Raw genomic sequence first — 2,983 nt, forward strand, 5'->3', positions numbered from 1 at the left:
CTTGTTACTGCTGTATTCCCAGCACACAGCATGGTACTTGACTTATAGTAATTCCTTGATAGGTATGTTTTGAATGAAAGAATGACTAAGTCGAATACAGGCAGGATGTGGTAAGTACCATGATTCAGGTACAAAGTGGTGTAGAAGTACAGAAGAGGAGAAGAGAGTGTTTAGCCTGGGAGAAGGGGAATAAGGAAATCTTTGTAGCAGAGGTGGCATTTGAGCTGGACTTTGAAAACTAGCTAAGGCAGTGATGGGTAGGGATGGAGCAAAGACATCCTGGTCAGAAGAAACCATGTGAGCCAAGGACAAGAGGTGAGAAGGTGCAGAGCTCATTCAGTGAAAGGTGTATGGGATGGGAGTGCTTGACAGTCTCAGACTGGTTGGATGGGAATTAGAATCCAAAGAGGCTTGAAAGTCTTGCTAGGAAGTTTAAACTTGATTCTACAGGCAATGTGGAGCCATCTGATGTTTTTGATCATAGGTGTAATATGTTCTCTTTGGGAAGATTAGATGTGTACTTTACCACAGCAGTTCTTTCACAAAATATTTATAGTGTGCCTCCTAAATGCCAAAGCAGGTAGTGCTGGGGAAGATGGATCAGAATCGGAGTAATCGAACAAGAGATTAGTTGGGAGGTATTGTAGTAGACCAGATGAAAGTTGCAGAGGGCCTGAAGTGGCTAACCGGGGAGGCAGGGGTGGGAAAGAGGGGAAGGATTTGGCACATTACACTGGAGGAGTTGACAGAACTTGGTGACTGTTTTAGGTGGAGGTCAAGGAAAGAGTTGAAAGACTAAGAGACTGATGACAATAATAATGACCCATAGTTCAGCAGCTCCTTCATGCCAGCTGCTGTGCAGAGCCCTTGATGTCTATCATCTAATTCTCACAATAACCCGGCTAGATAAGGACATGAAGGCTCAAGGAAGTCAAGGAATTCATGCCAAGTTGTGAACTCATACACTCAGAGTCCAGAGACTGCGCCCTAAACTCCATGCTCTGCTGCTTTCTAGGGGAGTTGGGGCACTTGGGTTTTCTCAGTGAAGAAATTCGGCAGCTCAGTGAGGATGCCAAGATTCCCTCCTAGGTCACACTCTCCCCTATCTCGGGTATGTGAGAATGTGGCTGTGATGGAGGGCTCTGTCTGCCGCCTCTCCTCTGCTACCTGAGCACTTTCCCACCTGGGATGGGAAGATGGGCCTGGTCAGGTGGTGTGGGAGAGATGAGGCTGGGAGACTAGGAACAAAGGCTGCCATGAAGGTGAACAACTGCTAATCCCTAGGCCATGTGGGGCCTGCATATTTAGCCCACAGAGAGGTATGTGGGTTTTTTTGTTTGTTTTAGACTTGAGCCAACATTTCAACATTCAAGGCTTCACATAAAAATCTCAAGCCTTGATATCTCTTGAAGAATGAGATGTCATCATTGGGCCCACATTCCCACAAGTCAGTCCTTGACTTGAGCTGTCCATGTAGATGCCTGCACCCTGAACTTGTCACCACTGCCAGCCCTGGTGTCTGTACTTCAGCCCAGCCTGGCCCACTTCCTTCACTCACACTTATCTGCCTGATCCCTGCTCCAGGTTGAATTTGGACTTCCTTCTCTAGAATGGCCTGCTACAGAGGTTACTCTTTTTTTTCTGAGACTTGAGCCAACAAGCAGCAGGGCAGAGGGGTCAGCATCTCCTGGTCCCGCCTCCTCTCCAAGCCATAGACTTTTTCCTCCGGCAATTTTGATGCCATGGAACAAAACCATCAAGGGAGGGTTATCATCAACTCTTTACCATTTATTTCTTTATGGGGTTAAACAAGAGCAGAGAGGCCTCTGCCCCACAATGCAACAAAACAGAAAGCGGTACACATACAGACTCTCACCGAAACACAGAGGCGGGGTAGGGCAACAAGTGAATCATAGCCAGGTGAGGGAGGAAGGGATGGGGACTACTAGGAATCCGACTTGGAGACTCAGTCATAGGAACTAGTGCAAGAAAGTCCTACTCATGAAGCACAGTGTAGAAAATGGCGTAAGAAAGCTGCCCAGCTCTGCTGCCTGTGACGAAGGGCAGAGGCAGCTGGAGGGGTGGTGGAAGATCTGGGCAGTGGGGTGGATGGGGACAGTCAAATGACTTCAAAGTGGAGTGAGGTGCCCCTTTCCCCTGCCACTGGGCAAGGCCCTGGGCTGGTCTGAGCCAGGGGTCTCCTGGGCACTTGGTGAGGGGGAAGAGGGGGTAGAAGTCTCCAAGGGTCCATTTCCTGGGGCCCTAAGGCCCTCCCTTTACTTCCCAGTCCCTTTTCCCCTCTTGAGGATGCAGGAATTAGAAGGCAGTACCTAGGGTCTCTCACGGCTACAGAAGCATCTCTGGAAAGGAGCCAGCACCTCTTACCCTCCCAGCTGAAAAGAGCACTCTAGGGATGGGGTATGTGGCTAGGCCTGAAATGCTGAAGGCCGAACAGGGAGTGTGAGGGCAGGGCACAGGGCTGGGGGTGGGTGGAGGGACACGCTGTGAGAAATGGGAAACCTGGCATGGAAGGACTCTGCAGTCTCACAAAGCCTATTTGGGGACCCTGCTGAGGCCCCTGAATGATTTCCTCTCTGCTACTGAGGTCTCTTATTTATCCCTCAGCCAACCAATTCCAGCTGTCCCCCTCTTGGTTTTGCCAATGTAGCTCCAGGTCCACCATCACCCACCCCCCACCTAACTCACTGGCATCTCATCCCAGACACAGGCCCTTCCGGCACTGAAAGCCACCTGGCCTGTCCCAGAAACATAGTTGTGGCTCCCTTTCTTGTTTGTGCCTGTTGGTTTGTAGATGTCCCAGGCCTTTCACTCCCAGGAGATCAGCACCAGGCTGATGGCCCCCAAGGCTCTCTGCAGGCCTCTTCTCTCGGGCAGCACTGTGGCTTGACTAAACACTTCAAGTCTCTTGGCCAAGGGACCACAGCACATTGTCTTTATCCAGTGGGTCCTCTTGCCAGTTTCT

The sequence above is a fragment of the Bison bison genome, unplaced genomic scaffold (genome assembly GCF_000754665.1).
Source record: "Bison bison bison isolate TAMUID 2011002044 unplaced genomic scaffold, Bison_UMD1.0 scf7180017847476, whole genome shotgun sequence".
In the NCBI taxonomy this organism is placed as follows: Eukaryota; Metazoa; Chordata; class Mammalia; order Artiodactyla; family Bovidae; genus Bison; species Bison bison.